Consider the following 20,755-nt stretch of genomic DNA (forward strand, 5'->3'; position numbering starts at 1 on the left):
GATGCTCCAAGTGAACGGCATGCCTACACCCTCGGGACTGTACGCAAAACATGCCCAAAACCTTGCATTAGTAATCACCGGACTGCACTAGGAAATCTTCTGGGCTGAATACACCAAAACTGACAGCAAAAATCCAAAAGCATTTTTTTCTGAAATGCAAAGCGCTGCCTACTGCTCTTCCTTGGGGCGTTGGTGCCGCCGTCGACTCCCCTTGCATGCATCCAGGGAATACTCTTTTTAAATAAAATGATATACATGTGCCTGAAAAACAACACTTCATACCTGAAAAACAAATACACTTTTTAAATACACTTTTCTATAAATGGTGTACTGTAGAGTCCTTCGGAGTGGACTTCATTTTTTAGACCAGAGTGCACTGCATTTTCTTTTGTAGTCTCTTACTGCACATGCAAGCGAGTGAAATGTGTCAAAAAATAATGCATCCAAACACTAAAAATCTACACACCCAAACTGTTTGGACGTCTGTGCTCGAGTGAACTTTTGTTCACAAGTACTAGTTTCCTTCAAGGACACAAATCTGTACAACTCGCTCTTGAACACATCAAATTCACAAGTGGTCTTCTAAACAAGAATGTTTCCTTCTCTTGTTTTTTGCCTCCATAGTGGATCAAAGAAGTAGTGCAGAAGGTAGTAGCACCCATCTGAAAACTGCACTAGTGATACATCAACAATGAACTTCACCAGTGCACATCTTTTGGAGGAAAAAAATCAAACCGCACACTCAGCACCTGGGAACTGCACACAACTGAGTTGATTTTGGGGGCTACCATGGCGAAGTGAACCTCATGTCGGCGGCGGCCGAACTACATAGAGAGATTTAACAAACTTCATTAGAAACTGAGTTCACCCAAATCAACAGCAATAATATGAAAAAATACACAAAAATTGTTTGGCGAACTGCAAGCCGCTGTCTCCAAGATGCCACGGTGGTGAGAGAGAGGCGCTCCCCGGGCCCCTGCTGCTGGAACCGCGCGCTGGAGACGGTGACTGTGCGCAGCCAGTGAAGCGGCAGCCTAGGGCGCCCTATGATACAGACGGACCTGACGTCCCTTTTTGATCTGGTCACCGTCGGGGGTCGGGGCGGCTCACTGTTGATAACCATCGCGGGCTGAGGATGGAGGTGCCGGCCAGGGGGGTTGTTGGGAGGCAGAGGGGTGCTCATCGGCTCGCGTCCATGGAGAAGAGTGAAGAGAGGAGGGGGATTCCGCCCCGATGCCGCGGTGGCCAGTGTCCACAAGGACAAAATCGAGCTGCATATGGAGGCGCAACCGAGCTGCACTAGGGCGGCGGTTGCCGGCCCGGATCCGCCGCGTGAGGCACACGGGAGGCGCGCTGGGGACGATTGCGGGCCCGGATCCGCCGCCGGGAGCATGCACTGGCGAGACGAATCGGTGTGTACCGATCTCAACAGGGAGAGGAGGCCTGCAACAGAGGAGGGGAGAAGGTGGAGCCAGATCTGGCTACCGGGGCGTGCCTGGCCGTCACCGGTCGAGGTTGGTGGTTGCGGCGTCGTGGCTGACGATGAGGGAGGCCAGCAGAGGAAAGCGGTGGCCGGCAAACCTGCACGAAGACGCGGGCCGCGACCGAGCTGCACGGGGGCCGCGACCGAGCTGCATGAGGTGGGGCGGCGTCGGAGCACCACGGATGGCGGGGCAGTGGCCATGGCTGGAGCGGGGCGGGGCTGGGGCCGTCGCTGGGCGGCGCTGCGGGTCAGATGCGCGCGGGGGAGATGAGGGGCGGCGCCGGACGGGTGGAGTAGGAGGCGGGGCGGCTCCGGACGGGAGGAGGAGGAGGCGAGGCGCCGCCGGACGGGAGGAGCAGGAGGCAGGGCGACTCCGGACGGGAGGAGGAGGAGGCGGGGTGGCGCCGGCCGGGAGGAGGAGGAGGCGGGGCGGCGTGGGGAAGGAGGTTGTGCGATGCCGGGGTGGGAGGTGGAGGTTGTGCGGCGGCGGGGTAGGAGATGGTGGTCGACTAGTCGTGGCCTCGTTCGTGGGGAGGGGACGGAGGGGCACAGGAGAGAGGGCAGTTCGTGCCCGAACAACAGATAAGGTGGGTGGTTTTTTTTTTTGCAAACCCAGTTCGGTGGTTAGTTTGTAGCTACAGCGGTATGATACGTCTCCAACGTATCTATAATTTTTTATTGTTCTATACTATATTATATTCTGTTTTCAATATTATTGGGCTTTGTTATACATTTTTATATTATTTTTGGGACTAACCTATTAACCGGAGGCCCAGCCCAGAATTGTTCTTTTTTGCCTATTTCAGAGTTTCGTAGAAAAAGAATATCAAACGGAGTTCAAACGGAATGAAACCTTCGGGAACGTGATTTTCGGAACGAACGTGATCCAGAGGACTTGGACCCTACGTCAAGACATCAACCAGGAGGGCACGAGGTAGGGGGGCGCGCCTACCCCCTGGGCGCGCCCTCCACCCTCGTGGGCCCCACGTTGCTCCACCGGCGTACGTCTTCCTCCTATATATACCTACGTACCCTCAAACTAACAGATACGGAGCCAAAAACCTAATTCCACCGCCGCAACCTTCTGTACCCGTGAGATCCCATCTTGGGGCCTTTTCCGGAGCTCCGCCGGAGGGGGCATCGATCACGGAGGGCTTCTACATCAACACCATAGCCTCTCCGATGATGTGTGAGTAGTTTACCTCAGACCTTCGGCTCCATAGTTATTAGCTAGATGACTTCTTCTCTTTTTTTGGATCTCAATACAATGCCCCCCCCTCTCTTGTGGAGATCTATTCGATGTAATCTTCTTTTGCGGTGTGTTTGTTGAGACCGATGAATTGTGGGTTTATGATCAAGTTTATCTATGAACAATATTTGAATCTTCTCTGAATTCTTTTATGTATGATTGGTTATCTTTGCAAGTCTCTTCAAATTATCAGTTTGGTTTGGCCTACTAGATTGATCTTTCTTGCAATGGGAGAAGATCTTAGCTTTGGGTTCAATCTTGCGGTGTCCTTTCCCAGTGACAGTAGGGGCAGCAAGGCACATATTGTATTGTTGCCATCAAGGATAACAAGATGGGGTTTATATCATATTGCATGAGTTTATCCCTCTACATCATGTCATCTTAGTTAAGGCGTTACTCTGTTCTTATGAACTTAATACTCTAGATGCATGTTGGATAGCGGTCGATGTGTGGAGTAATAGTAGTAGATGCAGGCAGGAGTCGGTTATTTATTTCGGACGTGATGCCTATATACATGATCATACCTAGATATTCTCATAACTATGCTCAATTCTGTCAATTGCTCAACAGTAATTTGTTCACCCACCGTAATACTTATGCTCTCGAGAGAAGCCACTAGTGAAACCTATGGCCCCCGGGTCTATTTTCCATCATATTAATCTTCCAACACTTAGCTATTTTCATTGCCTTTTACTTTACTTTGCATCTTTATCATAAAAATACCAAAAATATTATCTTATCATATCTATCAGATCTCACTCTCGTAAGTGAACGTGAAGGGATTGACAACCCCTTTATTGCGTTGGTTGCGAGGATTTATTTGTTTGTGTAGGTGCGAGGGACTTGTGCATGACCTCCTACTGGATTGATACCTTGGTTCTCAAAAACTGAGGGAAATACTTACGCTACTTTGCTGCATCACCCTTTCCTCTTCAAGGGAAAACCAACGGTAGTAAGAAGGATCTCTAGCGCCGTTGCCGGGGAGTCTACGCAAAAGTCAACATACCAAGTACCCATCACAAACCCTTATACATTATTTGCCATTTGCCTCTCGTTTTCCTCTCCCCCACTTCACTCTTGCCATTTTATTCGCCCTCTCTTTTCCCTTCGCCTCTTTTTCGCTTGCTTTGTCGTTATGGCTAGTCCTCTATCTTCTCCGTTGTCTCCCGAGAATGAAGTTCTAAATTTTAAGCAAAGGGAGGGAGAAAATCTAAAAGACGCTTGGTATAGAATTTGCAATGCTCAAAATAGATCTACCAGGAAGCAATCTACATCCGTTCTTCTCCGCAATTTTTATGTAGGCGCTACTCCTTGGTACAGATATATCCTTGATACCATTACCGGAGGGAATTTCTTGGGTAGCCATACTTTTGATTCTTATAATGCTATGATAGATTTGTTTGGCTCACCACCTCTTTTGGTTAATGGAACTATGTTAACTTTGGAGCATGTAATGCAAAGACTTGAAATTATTGAAAATAAAGTTGCTACTGTAGAGTTAATTGAAAATTTGGATAAAAAGATCCACAACCAAATTACCCAACATGGATCTAAAGTAGGAGTCACTTTGAAAAATATTACGAAGAAGGAACCCATAGTTAATTAAAGAATAAATCAGGATTCCACTAGAATCGATAAACTTGAGGGTATCATTACCAACTTGGGAACCAGTTTTTCTTCCGTAAAGAACACTCCAAGTCCTCCAACTAAAATTGCCAAGCTTATGTATGTTCCTAAAAATAAGGGTGAATCCTCTAGTAAAGAAACCGCGGATCTCAAATCTACAAGTATTCATCCCAATCTTTTTGCTATCATTAAGAAACCATTTGCTACAAATGAATTTTTTGGTTATGTGCCTAGAAACTCGATAATTAATAAAAAGAAAGAAACTCCTAACGATGAGAGATGTCTCATTGAAGAATTGCCTACCAAAGATGGCAATACCTAGATCTATCCTTGCTATTATGCCTAGCTAGGGGCGTTAAACGATAGCGCTTGTTGGGAGGCAACCCAATTTTATTTTTAGTTTTTTGCTTTTTTGCTTCTGTTTAGGAATAAATATTTGATCTAGCCTCTGGTTAGATGTGTTTTTATGTTTTAATTAGTGTTTGTGCCAAGTTTAACCTATAGGATCTTCTTGGATGATAGTTATTTGATCTTGCTGAAAATTGCAGAAACTTTCTGTTCACGAAAATAATTGTTAAAAATCACCAGAACGTGATAAAATATTGATTCTAATTGCTGCTGATCAATAAACAAATTATCTAGGTCTTCTATTTTGGCTGAATTTTTGGAGTTCCAGAAGTTTGCGTTAGTTACAGATTACTACAGACTGTTCTGTTTTTGACAGATTCTGTTTTTCGTGTGTTGTTTGCTTATTTTGATGAATCTATGGCTAGTAAAATAGTTTATAAACCATATAGAAGTTGGAATACAGTAGGTTTAACACCAATATAAATGAATAATGAGTTCATTACAGTACCTTGAAGTGGTGTTTTGTTTTCTTTCGCTAACGGAGCTCACGAGATTTTCTGTTAAGTCTTGTGTTGTGAAGTTTTCAAGTTTTGGGTAAAAGATTTGAGGGATTATGGAACAAGGAGTGGCAAGAGCCTAAGCTTGGGGATGCCCATGGCACCCCAAGATAATCTAAGGACACCTAAAAGCCAAAGCTTGGGGATGCCCCGGAAGGCAACCCCTCTTTTGTCTACTTCCATCGGTAACTTTACTTGGAGCTATATTTTTATTCACCACATGATATGTGTTTTGCTTGGAGCGTCTTGTATTATTTGAGTCTTTGCTTTTTAGTTTACCACAATCATCCTTGCTGTACACACCTTTTGAGAGAGACACACATGATTCGGAAATTGTTAGAATACTCTATGTGCTTCACTTATATCTTTTGAGTTATATAGTTTTTGCTCTAGTGCTTCACTTATATCTTTTAGAGCACGGAGGTGGATTTGTTTTATAGAAACTATTATTCTCTCATGCTTCACTTAGATTATTTTGAGAGTCCTACAAACAGCATGGTAGTTTGCTTTAACTATGTTAGGCATTCAAGATTATTAAAAAAATTCTTATGAGTGTGTTGAATATTATGAGAAGTTTGATGCTTGATAATTGTTTTGAGATATGAAGATGGTGATATTAGAGTCATGCTAGTTGAGTAGTTTTGAATTTGAGAAATACTTGTGTTAAAGTTTGTGATTCCCGTAGCATGCACGTATGGTGAACCGTTATGTGATGAAGTCGGAGCATGATTTATTTATTGATTGTCTTCCTTATGAGTGGTGGTCGGGGACGAGCGATGCTCTTTTCCTACCAATCTATCCCCCTAGGAGCATGCACGTAATACTTTTCTTTGATGACTTGTAGATTTTTGCAATAAGTATATGAGTTCTTTATGACTAATGTTGAGTCCAAGGATTATGCGCACTTTTCTTCCTTCCACCATTGCTAGCCTCTCTAATACCGCGCACCTTTCGCCGGTATCATACACCCACCATATACCTTCCTCAAAACAACCACCATACATACCTAACATGGCATTTCCATAGCCATTCCGAAATATATTGCCATGCAACTTTCCACCGTTCCGTTTACTATGACACGCTTCATCATTGTCATATTGCTTCGCATGATCATGTAGTTGACATCGTATTTGTGGCAAAGCCACCGTTCATAATTCTTTCATACATGTCACTCTTGATTCATTCCCGGTACACCGCCGGAGGCATTCACATAGAGTCATATTTTGTTCAAAGTATTGAGTTGTAATTGTTGAGTTGTAAGAAAATAAAAGTGTGATGATCATCTTTTTTAGAGTATCGTCCCAAGTGAGGAAAGGATGATGGAGACTATGATTCCCCCACAAGTCAGGATGAGGCTCTGGACTAAAAAAAGAGGCCATAAAAAAAGGCCCAAATAAAAAAATGAGAGAAAAAGAGAGAAGGGACAATGTTACTATCCTTTTACCACACTTGTGCTTCAAATTATCACCATGATCTTCATGATAGAGAGTCTCCTATGATATCACTTTCATATACTAGTAGGAATTTTTCATTATAGAACTTGGCTTGTATATTCCAATGATGGGCTTCCTCAAAATGCCCTAGGTCTTCGTGAGCAAGCGAGTTGGATGCACACCCACTTAGTTTCTTTTGTTGAGCTTTCATATACTTATAGCTCTAGTGCATCCGTTGCATGGCAAGCCATACTCACTCACATTGATATCTATTAATGGGCATCTCCATAGCCCGTTGATACGCCTAGTTGATGTGAGACTATCTTCTCCCTTTTTGTCTTCTCCACAACCACCATTCTATTCCACATATAGTGCTATGTCCATGGCTCACGCTCATGTATTGCGTGAAGATTGAAAAAGTTTGAGAACATTAAAAGTATGAAACAATTGCTTGGCTTGTCATCGGGGTTGTGCATGATTTAAATACTTTGTGTGGTGAAGATAGAGCATAGCCAAACTATATGATTTTGTAGCGATAACTTTCTTTGGCCATGTTATTTTGAGAAGACATTATTGCTTCGTTAGTATGCTTGAAGTGTTATTATTTTTATGTCAATATTAAACTTTTATATTGAATCTTTCGGATCTGAATATTCATACCACAATGAAGAGAATTACATTGAAAATATGCCAAGTAGCCTTCCACATCAAAAAATCTGTTTTTATCATTTACCTACTCGAGGACGAGCAGGAATTAAGCTTGGGGATGCTTGATACGTCTCCAACGTATCTATAATTTTTTATTGTTCCATGCTATATTATATTCTGTTTTGGACATTATTGGGCTTTGTTATACACTTTTATATTATTTTTGGGACTAACCTATTAACCGGAGGCCCAGCCCAGAATTGTTGTTTTTTGCCTATTTCAGAGTTTCGCAGAAAAAGAATATCAAAGGGAGTCCAAACGGAATGAAACCTTCGGGAACGTGATTTTCGGAACGAACGTGATCCAGAGGACTTGGACCCTACGTCAAGACATCAACCAGGAGGGCACAAGGTAGGGGGCGCGCCTACCCCCTGGGCACGCCCTCCACCCTTGTGGGCCCCACGTTGCTCCACCGACGTACTTCTTCCTCCCATATATACCTACGTACCCCCAAACTACCAGATACGGAGCCAAAAACCTAATTCCACCGCCGCAACCTTCTGTACCCGTGAGATCCCATCTTGGGGCCTTTTCCGGAGCTCCGCCGGAGGGGGCATCGATCACGGAGGGCTTCTACATCAACACCATAGCCTCTCCGATGATGTGTGAGTAGTTTACGTCAGACCTTCGGGTCCATAGTTATTAGCTAGATGGCTTCTTCTCTCTTTTTGGATCTCAATACAATGTTCTCCCCCTCTCTTGTGGAGATCTATTCGATGTAATCTTCTTTTGCGGTGTGTTTGTTGAGATCGATGAATTATGGGTTTATGATCAAGTTTATCTATGAACAATATTTGAATCTTCTCTGAATTCTTTTATGTATGATTGGTTATCTTTGCAAGTCTCTTCGAATTATCAGTTTGGTTTGGCCTACGAGATTAATCTTTCTTGCAATGGGAGAAGTGCTTAGCTTTGGGTTCAATCTTGCGGTGTCCTTTCCTAGTGACAGTAGGGGCAGCAAGGCACGTATTGTATTGTTGCCATCGAGGATAACAAGATGGGGTTTATATCATATTGCATGAGTTTATCCCTCTACATCATGTCATCTTACTTAAGGCGTTACTCTGTTCTTATGAACTTAATACTCTAGATGCATGCTGGATAGCGGTCGATGTGTGGAGTAATAGTAGTAGATGCAGGCAGGAGTCGGTCTACTTGTCTCGGACGTGATGCCTATATACATGATCATACCTAGATATTCTCATAACTATGCTCAGTTCTGTTAATTGCTCAACAGTAATTTGTTCACCCACCGTAATACTTATGCTCTCGAGAGAAGCCACTAGTGAAACCTATGGCCCCCGGGTCTATTTTCCATCATATTAATTTTCCAACACTTAGCTATTTTCATTGCCTTTTACTTTACTTTGCATCTTTATCATAAAAATACCAAAAATATTATCTTATCATATCTATCAGATCTCACTCTCGTAAGTGATCGTGAAGGGATTGACAACCCCTTTATTGGTTGGTTGCGTGGATTTATTTGTTTGTGTAGGTGCGAGGGACTTGTGCGTGGCCTCCTACTGGATTGATACCTTGGTTCTCAAAAACTAAGGGAAATATTTATGCTACTTTGCTGCATCACCTTTTCCTCTTCAAGGGAAAACCAACGCAGTGCTCAAGAGGTAGCACAGTACGTGAGGGTGTTAGCAGAATAAAGTTAGGTCTTAGCAGAATAAGGGTCATAAGGGTGTTATCATAATAGACCCACCCTATATATATATATATATATATATATATACATACATCTGGGTTATTCTGTTACGCGTAACAGAATATTATTCTGTTACCCTACTTGAACTGATGGTTTCACGCGATTGTACTGATGATTTTCATCTCGTTGAACTGATCGTCGTTTCGTCGGAATAGGCGTGTAATATATCGTTAGAAAGCTCTTGACATCTACATTACAAATATATAGGAATTTTTTACAAAAGCATTATGGTTTAAGAGCATTTTTGAAAAAAAAAAGTTTTTTTAAACCGAAAACGCGAATCGTATTTTGGACTCAATTTTCAAACGGTTTGTCTGAATTGAGCAAATAAGATGGCGTTGGAAAGCTGGTGAAAATCCGCATCTTCCATATATCTATTTTTTTTTCTAATTCTATATGATTTAAAAGTAATTTGAAAACGGTGAAATTCTAGGCGAAATGTATTTTTGCGATTGTTTGCAAACAGTTTGTCGGATTGATGCAAATGATACGACGTTGGTAAGCTATGGAAAATGCGCAAGTTTTTTGTATTGAATTGTTTTTCTAATTCCTTACGGTTTAAAAACGAATTCGAATACGGTCAAATTTGATTTCGAACGCGATTTTTTTTACAAGTTTGTCGAAATGAGGCAAATAATATATGGTTGGAAAGATATAAAAAATACGAAACTTAGTCATGTTGAACGTTTTCTCAAATTCGCAACCGTTGAAAAGTAATTTGGATTACGATGAGAACCATCGTGCTGTTTTTTCGTCATAAAAAACAGAGTACTTGTACTGATCTACGTGTGCGTTTGTACTGATGTATTCTTCGGAGAGTAATTTTGAAAGGTTCTGAAAAAAGAGTACTTAAACTGATGTTTGCATAGGTTTGTACTAATCGTGTTTTTCACTAATTAGACTTTGCTCTATTTAGGGTAATATTTTTGCTCGTAAGTTTTCAACGGTTTATTGTATCGTCGCGCCCTGTACTTGCATGATTTATATCATTGAACTGAATGATAGTTTTTTCAAAAAGAAAATGTTTTTTATTCTTTTTTTTGCACTAAACATTTTTTACAACGATGTTCTGGACTTCTCTTTTTTTTATGACTTGTACTTTTCCCATTTGAATTGCATATGGTTTCTTTTTTGCTTGAACTTTTACAAGTTGAAATTTCTGTCATTTCTTTTATTCCGAACGGACCATCATTTTTAACTTGTACTGATCAATATATTTAATTCAACCATTTTTCCTTTGTCGAACGGACCACCCTTTTTGTTGGTACGGATCAGTTGTAGAACTTGGACGTCAACATCACAGAATTACACCTTGGATGGATCACCTTCTCCCATCTGGACTAACCACAAAAGTTGCATCACGAAACTCACAAAAACAAGGGCGATTACAACGAGATCGACGAGAATGTATGAACCATACCATTTTTAGCTCAATAAATACTATACAGAGAACAGGCAGAAATTATTAAACAAGATGTTTTTGAAGTTTCTCACATTAACACTTTTTATAATACAAAACCGAGTGGTTCACTTTTACCTCCTCTCTTTTAAAGCATTACAAACTAACGAACTAAAAGAAAATGGTGAGCACAGTGCATTTTTGTACCACAGTTCGTAATAGGGAGCACAATCCATGTGAATTGTATAAAAGATAAGTAACAGTAAAATGGATTACTGGTGTTTTTATAGAGTTTGTAGTACCATCACAATCAAAGTTCATAATGACATAATCTCTGTTCGTGCTCCGTTCAAAAAAAGATACACAAGTACATTGCGGCCAAAGTATTACAAACTGACAAACATAATAAGCCACCTCGCTAGAACAGAGCATCTCAGATGGCTCTACTCCTGTTGCTTTTCCTTGCATCTCAGATGGCTCTACTCCTGTTGCTTTTCCTTGCGCAGGAGGCTGTTGACGGAGCACGCAGTGACGCAGGTGGCCATGGTAGCGACACACGCAGTGGCAGTCTTCGAACTGATGGTCGCGACGAACTCGGGCACCCTGAAGCCATGTGGTTGGACTGAGCATGGCGCTGAAGTTGAGTAGAATATTTTAGGAATTAGGGTGATTAGGAAACAACAAACAGGTGCCTGGAAGACACTATGCATTACAACTTGCTGATTTCTCGACTGAAGCTGTTTACTGCACAGCTCCTATATTGATTGAGCTACCCTGAAGTTGCTGGAATAGACAAAAGTCTTGATCAGAATCTCGCCAGCGTTTGACACTAGAATGAATTTATGAAAATTTACCCAGTTTGTTTAGCTGCTGACTTGAGAAGAGCCATCCTTTCTGCATCAGAGAGCTGCTGTGATGTACTAAGCCATTGCATTTTCTGGCCTTACAAAATTATGGACTCTTGAGATATGAACTAATATACATGTTTGTCAACAAACTTATGGTCTCTCGAGATCTGAACTGATTGTGTTACAAGCACACACACCAATTCCAATGAGTTGATGCAAGTACTGTTAAAAAGATAATCAAGTTCAGTATATTGATTGGGAGAAGTTCAAAAAAACAAACTTTATAAAAAGTTTGTACTGTTTTTTCTATAACAACTATAGTCATCTTTTTGCCAGAGCATCACAAAAGAGCGCGGGGAAGAACTAAAAATCACATAAAAGAGAAACTAGCATTTTCGTTTTTGTTGAACCCAGTAACTTTTGCCCTTGTTATAGAACTACACCTTTTATGCACAATAAAGCATACAGACTGAAAAGAACACACAAGCTGAACTGTAAACCAAAATAAATGGCCTATGGGTTCCCCATATAGCAACTAAAACTCTGTACAACTACACCTTTATTGCTGCACTATTACTTAAACAAGGTAAATCAATAAAAAACTGAACTAACAAACTTCTACTTAATATCATTTGTGCATGTCCATGGCGGCAGTGTGCAACTGTTGAGCATGTAGCTCATGTAGCTCATGTGCCGGATACAAATGCCTTTAGTGGTGGAAGCAAATGCTCGTGTGCTGGACGCAAGTTCACCATATATATGTCCCTGTATGAACTTATAGATTTCCATTTCTTTCTTTACACATAAAAGTCAGTGCTTTTTTGTAGAATGAACACCTACTGTTTTTACCAATTGAACTATTAAAGCATTGAAAAGTGAACTTTTTATTGATTTGTTTTACATAGCTAACAGTGGACAAAGATAAAAATTATGAGTTTCCATAAACATAACCAAAACAAGCATTTGAATTGGTTATGTACCTCCACTTTCAGTTCTGTTTGAACTTACTTGGCATAAAAAAATAGTATTTGCTCTACTGTAAAAGAAGATAAATGAAATGTTAGTATGAAAGTAAAGCTCATTATTAAAAGAAATTTGGTTCTCAATACATAGATATGAGTGTTGAGTGTACAGGTTTCACAAAGGTAATCATGGCAAGATCCTACAGGGAACAAAATGAACCTATTTTAGCAATAAAATAGGTGAACTTATATGCGGGGCAGAAACTGAACTGAATTGAACACAAAATAAAAATTGATCTAACTTGGTCACTGGAATAAGAACTGAACCAAACTGCAATTCAGTGGTACATCAAACAGTGCCACTTGATGCAAGAACATGATGTGGATGAAACTTCAAATCGCCTTTATAGTAATTAGTGATCTAAATGGAACCGAGTTTCAATCATACACTATTTTAGCTAAAAGCATGATGACAAATATGATCATTACTTGTTCTACTCTATTTTTTTATAGAAAGGTTGTATGTAGCCCCCAGAACTCCTCATTTTTCAGTGATTGAACTATCAAGATAATTTGAGCCTTCCATAGTTTCTTTCTCCGAAAAAAGCATCATGCATAGTTGAAGCGCAGTTCGACATGAACTCCCTCAGAGTAAACCTCAAGCTATAACGGACTTCACCAAGCATCTACCACTGCGCCATTTGTGCAGGGCTTGCACTGTACTATCAGAAAGGTGTACTTGTACTACTCAAAGTAATGGAATAGGGGTACTTTCTCCTGTAACTTCTGTAATTCAAGTATGACGCACACATCGGTCTTTTAAGCACTATGATTTTGTAGCTCACAGAAAACACAGCATGAGAATTATTCAACAAAACACAGAAAAGTGAACAACAAAATATTTTTGGCTAGAGTAGCAAAGGTACCAAGAAAATGCACAATACTATTGACTAACACATGAAGTCGATGTACGCGTGCCTTGTAGCGTAGGGTTGTACTGACACACTCAGCATCAGGTGATTTCCAATTCACACAAGATCAAACTGCACCAGTTCGTTATGCGAAGGTCGGCTGCCTGGGTCATCACCTTTCGAACTGAACCCCACGCCCCTGTTGAACTGCTGAAATATTTTAGTACGGGTTAGATACAGTGCCAAACTAGTACTTCCTCTGTAAACTAATATAAGAGCGTTTAGATCACTACTTTAGTATTCTAAACGCTCTTATATTAGTTTACGGAGGGAGTACCTGAAAATCTCATCCCCAAATATGCATGTCAATCTTCACAGTTGGAAGTAATATGAGCTATCTCAAAACATCGAACTGATACATACATGCAAGAACAAAACCGGTACAAGAAATACAAACAATCAATATGAGGAGGAATCTCTAGATGAATAAGAACAGAGCATCAAGAAGATTCATCAAATTCATACCAAAAACATGAGGAGGGGTCATGGTACGCCAACCAATAGGCTATGCGGGAGGAGGGCGCGACCTACAGCGGGAGGAGGGCGCGACCTGCAGTTTCAGTGGTATATGCCTAATAACAATTGGAAGGTAGATGATCAGCCAGTGTCGGCCAACAACCTTCTTGACAACACACTGTAGACCGACCAACATGGACTTTGTTGGGTATAGTTTATTTATTCATGCACTGTTAAGCGTGGCCATTTTGAACTTACGAAGTTTTCTATACCCATCTGAACCTACAAAGTTTTCCTATAGCCGTTTTGAACTTACAAAGTTTTTCTCGATGAACTTTCATGTGGTTTCTTTACAAGGAACTTTCATAAGGGAACTTCTCGCGTGATTGCACATGTACTCGTTATATTTTCTCCGAAGCCAGAATGGTTTTCATATGTTTCGTACACTATGGTGATGAATATAAACAGTGGGTGAGCACCAAGACAGCTTTAACATGGGATCCCTTCCCCCAAGAGGAAGCAATAGGAATTATTGCTTAGAAAATAAGCAAGTGCAAGTACAAGGAGAGTAGCAAGAGTTGTACTTTTGGTATAAGCATACATGAGCAGGGCTTGCGCGGAGGCCGCGTGAGGAACTGGTTGAGGACGACCACACTAATGTTTGTGCTGCTGCCGTTGTGGCAAAAGGGGCAACGGCCTGTGTTGGTTGCAGGAGCTGGACTGACCACCTAGGCATCACATCAAAGTAATTAGCAAGATTAACCACTACTTTTTTACAAGAATTAGCCAGCAATTAAAAGGGTGAGAAATAAGAGTTCTAGTAATTATAATTTCCAAACACTAGTAGCAACCACTGTTATTGGTTCAGTTTCCTATGAATAAAAACACTCCTCGGTGGACACACAAAATCATGATAAAAATAGTGGCAGCAAGAAGCAATCAGAAGTGAATATGCAGTAGTGCTATAATGGAATATTAGTCAGAATCAATGTTCAGATAACTATGGCACACACATCATACAATATTTTTGAACTTACATAATCCTGAAACAGGAACTTCATTTTTCAAAAAATTAGCAATTCTGAATGCACTAGCGATGTAATTGAATTTTTTAGACTATAGTAATTGAACTTCAAGCAAATTTCTTTATAAAACATTTTGTTTTTTCCATTTGCACAATAATTATGTCCTTGTCAGTATGACTCATCAGAATTGTAGCCGACATCCTTGTCAGTACGACTCATCAGTACTAGTTCTCTTTTTTCCAAAAAAAATGTGTTAGAATAGAAGCATTTTTCTTATATGGATGTTACTTCTAATATTAAGAATATTACTGATCAGTACTAGTATTTTTGTGTAAGTCGTACTGATCAGTACTGCTACTTGTTGTACTGCTGAGTACTAGTACTGATCTAGCTAACACAGAGAATTTTTCATCTAGTGGACTTTTAACATTACATTAGAAAAAGCGAGCTACAAAATAAACAACTAGATTAGAATAGAAGCATTGGCTTGTATTAGACACGATGAGCTACGAAATAAACAACCAGATGGGAATTTGTTTCAAGTCAGTTTTGCTATTTTTGAATTTTATGCATGCTGCACTATAGGACTGCTACTGGTTTGCAAGTTGGACTTGAGTACTTTTAAATTGTTTGCATAGTTTACTGCTGAAATCTTCACTACTTGAAAACTCTTGCCAGACTAGGCACCCCCAAACAATTATCAAATACATACTAGACTATTAGACCTACGGTAACGCCCTAATGCAATTACATAATCATCAAACTAATGTACGAGTTGCAAACAATTATCAAATGCCAAGCTACTGTGTGTACACTTCTCTTTCTAAAATATATCAAAAAACACAAAATCTTCTATGGAACAGAGGGGAGTTTTTTTTGTAACATGGTATAAATGCTTGCTTAAACATATGTTGCCCATCCTCAGCTAATTGGATTAGCGATACGTTTTGTTACGAGGGTTTGCATATGGATGAACTGACTAACCCATTTTTCTTGTACTGAAGCTTGTTTTCAAAAATTTAAGACAATGCAAATATTATCTACAATGTGGACATTACGATTGGGAAGTACATGAACCGAATAGCATTCAAAAGATGAAGTGTAAAAGTGAAGCTCCAAAGCCCTTACAATCTTTGAACTACATGCGAAATTGAAATGTAGTGCATCAATCACAGTTGCAAACACATAAACAGTAGCAGCAATTCTCCAGCTCAGGACGACCGGGAAGTAGACAAACTGAAACACATTCAAAAGTTGAACTGAAAAAAAATTTGAAGTTCCCCTCACAAATATCAGATATCTGACACAAAGCATACTGGACTTATGTTCTTGTGTACTTTGAACTCTTTAAAGTTTTGAAAATTGAACCTTTTTCCTTTGTGTACTTTGAACTCTTAATGCTAGTTGGAGACAAATACCTTTTCTGTTGTGTAATGAGAAGAGAAAAAACTATTTTTCGTGCTAAACTGCTGCTTTTTTGGATTGACAGAGGAAAATTACAGCACAGAGAAAAACTGCTGGAACATAGGAATAACAACATCAAATTTCATCAAAATATTTTTGCTTCTCATAGGCATTTCGACAAGAAACTATAGAAATTTAGCACATAAGTAGCATGAGATTTGAATGAGCATCAGCAAAAAGAAATAGCAACATCAGCTGTCTTTGTGATTCCACCACGAGGCACTAGGGGGAAGATGGGGAAGGGCGCAGTCGACGGTGCTGTGCCACGGCAAGGAAGTGGGGCTGGGGCCGCAACGACGCTCTAGGGGAGGGAGCCGGTCGGCGGCGGCGCGCTGGGAAAGGGAGCCGGGCGGATCCAGGGTGCTGCTGCAATGAATGACATGCGGTGGTGGCGTCGAACGGCCTGCAGTGATGGCGTCGAACGGCCATGGCGGCAGAGGAGGGCCTCGCCGGTGAGCAGGCCGGTAGCGCGGTGGCGCTTGGATAGTCGGAGTATGGGGCGGGCGTCGCTTAGGAGGTGTGGGGCGGTGCGTGGCCGGTAGGTGGGGGGCGGTGCGGCGCCGGATGGTGGGGGCGGCGCGTCGCCGGAAGGTGGGGGCGGCGTGGGAAAGAAGGTGGGGGGCGGGGCGGCGCGGGGAAGAAGGTGGAGGGCGGGGCGGCGCAGGGAAGAAGGTGGGGGCGGGGCGGGGCAGGGAAGAAGGTGTGGGGGGGCGGCGCAGGGAAGAAGGTGGGGGGCGGGGCGGTGCCGGGAAGAAGGTGGGGGGCGGGCACGGCGCCGGGATCCAGACGGGGGAGAAGGTGGGGGGCTGGCCATCGCCGGGATCCAGCCGGAGACGGGGGATGCGGGAGTGGGTGGGCTGGGGTTTTTTTTTCTTCGGGCACCACCTGTTCGGATATCGGCCCTTATAGGGGGCGAGGTTCTGTTAGGGAACAGAATAGTCCAGCCATATATATATATCCTCTTTATTTTGACGGCCATGCACCGTATTTATAGGTTTTGTAAATTTTGTCTTATTTCATACATAAAAAGAGAACGTAAAAAAATATATACTCGCCGTAAAAAATATTTTATGTTACGTAAAATTACGAACGTAAAAACATACATAAAATGCGATATTTCTGGTCTTATAACCATTTTTTTTGTTTTTTTATATAAAATTTTACGTAGTGAATCAATATGAATGTAACTATTTGTATTTCAAACTTAATTTATTAATGAAGCGATCATAAGAATATATATATATATATATATAGGTGGGAGGGGGAGCGGAGGTAGCCTGGCGCACCACATAGGTGGCCGGCCGGCCCTAGGGCTCCTGCCCTGGCCGCGCCCCCCTACCATGTATTCCCAAGGGGGAGGAGGGAGAGGGAAGGAAGTGGGAATCCTAATCCACACTTTCCTTTCCCTTCCCCTTTTCCTTCTCCTCCTTAGGCCGGCCTGCTATGGGGGGCGCACCAGCCCCTCGTGGCTGGTGTGTTTCCTCTCTTGGCCCATAAGGCCCATATCTTTGCCGGGGTGCCTGAAACTCCTTTCCGGTGACCCGATAAGTACCCCGTACCCTCCGAAACATTTTTGATGTCCGAATACCATCGTCCTGTATATCAATCTTTACCTCTCGACTATTTCGAGACTCCTCGTCATGTCCGTGATCTCATCCGGGACTCCGAACAATATTCGGTCACCAAATCACATAACTCATATAATACTATATCGTCAACGAACATTAAGCGTGCAGACCCTACGGGTTCGAGAACTATGTAGACATGACCGAGACAACTTTCCGGTCAATAACCAATAGAGAAACCTGGATGCCCATATTGGCTCCTACATATTCTATGAAGATCTTTATCGGTCGAACCGTTATGACAACATACGTAATTCCCTTTGTCCATCGGTATGTTACTTGCCCAAAATTCGATCGTCGGTATCTTCATACCTAGTTCAATCTCGTTACCGGCATGTCTCTTTACTCATTCCGTAATACATCACCTTATGACTAACTCCTTAGTCGTTTGATTGCAAGCTTATGATGTGTATTACCGAGAGGACCCAGAGATACCTCTCCGATACTCAGAGTGACAAATCCTAATCTCGATCTATGCCAACTCAACAAACACCTTCGGAGATACCTGTAGAGCATCTTTATGATCACCAGTTAAGTTGTGACATTTGATAGCACACAAGGTATTCCTCCGGTATCCGGGAGTTGCATAATCTCATGGTCGAAGGAATACGTATTTGACTTGAAGAAAGCAATAGCAATAAAACTGAATGATCATTATGCTAAGCTAACGGTTGGGTCTTGTCCATCACATCATTCTCCTAATGATGTGATCCCGTTATCAAATGACAACACATGTCCATGGTTACGAAACCTTAACCATCTTTGATCAACGAGCTAGTCTAGTAGAGGCTTACTAGGGACGCGGTGTTTGTTTATGTATTCACACATGTATTTAAGTTTCCGATCAATACAATTCTAGCATGAATAATAAACCTTTATCATGAATAAGGAAGTATAAAATAACAACTTTATTATTGCCTCTAGGGCATATTTCCTTCAGTCTCCCACTTGCACTAGAGTCAATAATCTAGATTACATTGTGATGAATCTAACACCCATGGAGTCTTGGTGTTGATCATGTTTTGTTCGTGGAAGAGGCTTAGTCAACGGGTCTGCTACATTTAAATCCGTATGTATCTTACAAATTTCTATGTCTCCATCCTTGACTTGTTCACGAATGGAGTTGAAGCATCTCTTGATGTGTTTGGTTCTCTTGTGAAATCTGGATTCCTTCGCCAAGGCAATTGCTCCAGTATTGTCACAAAAGATTTTCATTGGACCCAATGCACTAGGTATTACACCCAGATCGGATATGAACTCCTTCATCCAGACTCCTTCATTTTCTGCTTCCGAAGCAGCTATGTACTCCGCTTCACACGTAGATCCTGCCAGGACGCTCTGCTTGGAACTGCACCAACTGACAGCTCCACCATTCAATATAAATACGTATCCGGTTTGTGACTTAGAGTCATCCGGATCAGTGTCAAAGCTAGCATCGACGTAACCATTTACGACGAGCTCTTTATCACCTCCATAAACGAGAAACATATCCTTGGTCCTTTTCAGGTACTTCAGGATGTTCTTGACCGCTGTCCAGTGATCCACTCCTAGATTACTTTGGTACCTCCCTGTCAGGCTTATGGCAAGGCACACATCAGGTCTGGTACACATCATAGCATACATGATAGAACCTATGGCTGAGGCATAGGGAATGACTTTTATTTTATCTCTATCTTCTGCAGTGGTCGGGCTTTGAGTCTGAATCAACTTCACACCTTGTAACACAGGCAAGAACCCTTTCTTTGACAGATCCATTTTGAACTTCTTCAAAACTATGTCAAGGTATGTGCTTTGTGAAAGTCCTATTAAGTGTCTTGATCTATCTCTATAGATCTTGATGCCCAATATATAAGCAGCTTCACCGAGGTCTTTCATTGAAAAACTCTTATTCAAGTATCCTTTTATGCTATCCAGAAATTCTATATCATTTCCAATAAACAATATGTCATCTACATATAATATCAGAAATGCTACACAGCTCCCATTCACTTTCTTGTAAATACAAGCTTCACCGAAAGTCTGTATAAAACCATATGCTTTGATCACCTCATCAAAGCGTATATTCCAACTCCGAGATGCTTGCACCAGTCCATAGATGGATCGCTGGAGCTTGCACACTTTGTTAGCACCTTTAGGATCGACAAAACCTTCTGGTTGCATCATATACAACTCTTCTTTAAGAAATCCATTGAGGAATGCAGTTTTGACGTCCATTTCCAGATTTCATGATCATAAAATGCGAAAATTGCTAACATGATTCGGACGGACTTAAGCATTGCTACGGGTGTCGTGGAATTGTCACGGCAGATGTCCTCGAGCTAGGACTTAGTCGTGGAGCCATCGCAGCTAGGAAGCTTGAAGGGGTTAATGCGGGACAAGGAACACGAGGGTTTATACTGGTTCGGCCCCTTACGGTGAAGGTAAAAGCCTACGTCCAGTTTGAGGTGGTATTGATTAGGGTTACGATCACCAGGGAGCTAAACTGCTATCCCCGGCTTTCGATGAGATTGTTCTCTGCCTTAAACTGCTGCCGGGTCGTCCCTTTATATAGGGAGGCTGACGCCCTGCAGCTCTCAGAGTCCCGGCCGGCTCATAAGAGTGTCCGGCTCGGACTCTCAACTATTCTTGCCTTACACTACAAGTTCTACCATAATAATGATTGTAACTACGGGCCTTAAGCCATATCCGGGTCTTAAGCCCATCTTCGGCCTACCGTCTTTAAGCTTGGCGTCGGGCTTCTGGCAATGACCATTAGAGTAACCCGGCCCCTCCTGGCGGGTGACTCTAAGGTCTATATCCTCAACATTAGGCCCCAGATTGATTTGAGCCGGCTCATGTCAATCTTCCATTCCTTCGACATAAAACCTCCGGCTTACAATTGTGT

At 41.9% G+C, this 20,755-nt stretch overlaps 2 long non-coding RNA genes across 11 annotated transcripts; both read right to left on the minus strand.

Annotated features, from left to right (window-relative positions):
* Positions 1 to 258: 258 nt before the first annotated feature.
* Positions 259 to 2,033, minus strand: LOC109758080 (uncharacterized). Its single transcript, XR_012203013.1, has 4 exons — positions 1,558 to 2,033; positions 920 to 1,495; positions 750 to 824; positions 259 to 669 (listed from the first exon to the last, which is right to left on the minus strand). It is a non-coding gene; the product is annotated as an uncharacterized lncRNA (long non-coding RNA).
* An 8,740-nt stretch (positions 2,034 to 10,773) lies between these two features.
* Positions 10,774 to 17,129, minus strand: LOC109758082 (uncharacterized). Of its 10 annotated transcripts, none has more exons than XR_012203016.1 (7): positions 14,359 to 17,129; positions 13,767 to 13,873; positions 13,579 to 13,653; positions 13,309 to 13,451; positions 12,349 to 12,404; positions 11,375 to 11,590; positions 10,774 to 11,303 (listed from the first exon to the last, which is right to left on the minus strand). It is a non-coding gene; the product is annotated as an uncharacterized lncRNA (long non-coding RNA). The 10 variants fall into 10 exon arrangements; XR_012203018.1 differs by having other exon boundaries at positions 13,309 to 13,448; positions 14,359 to 16,700; XR_012203015.1 differs by having other exon boundaries at positions 14,342 to 16,064.
* Between the last annotated feature and the right edge of the window lie 3,626 nt (positions 17,130 to 20,755).

This window comes from Aegilops tauschii, chromosome 2 (genome assembly GCF_002575655.3).
Source record: "Aegilops tauschii subsp. strangulata cultivar AL8/78 chromosome 2, Aet v6.0, whole genome shotgun sequence".
Lineage (NCBI taxonomy): Eukaryota > Viridiplantae > Streptophyta > Magnoliopsida > Poales > Poaceae > Aegilops > Aegilops tauschii.